We start from the raw sequence: 586 nt of genomic DNA, 5'->3' as shown, positions 1-586 counted from the left end.
AACTAGAGAAAGCCCTCGCACGAAACGAAGACCCAACACAGCCAAAACTAAATAATTAATTGAAAATCCTTCCCTCTACTTTTAAAAAAAAACACAAAAAACAGTGGAGGATGGACAAACGGGCAGAGGGACAGATTAAAACAGGGGGAGTGTGATTTGTGCCCCTCTGAGGAATTGCAGGCGCAGCTCAAATGGGGACACCGACTGGCTCAAAGATTGACATGGGGTTTGCCCGCTTCTTCAAAATCCGTCTGGTTCATCTTACTGGGAAAACAAACGTATCTGTGCCGCTCTATTTCGGGGTACAGATGGAGTTCCCGTAAGGGGTACAGCGCCCGGACAGGCACTATGGCCTTTGTCCAACCTCCCTCAGGGCCTCCGAACCGCGAGCGCCCCCAAGAGCCAGGACTTGGACAAAGCAAGAGGGCTCTCCGCCCCTCTCCCCCGCCCCTCGCCCCGCCCCTCCGGGGGAGTGCGGCGCGCCGGCGTGACGTAGCGCGCGTGTCGACGTCGGCACGAACTAAGCCCGGAAGAGGCGCGGACCGGGAAAGGAGCCGTTCTCTGCAGCTCACACACCTCTGTGTCT

Source organism: Hyperoodon ampullatus (genome assembly GCF_949752795.1).
Source record: "Hyperoodon ampullatus genome assembly, chromosome: 3".
In the NCBI taxonomy this organism is placed as follows: domain Eukaryota; kingdom Metazoa; phylum Chordata; class Mammalia; order Artiodactyla; family Ziphiidae; genus Hyperoodon; species Hyperoodon ampullatus.
Note: the sequence above shows the minus strand (reverse complement) of the source record.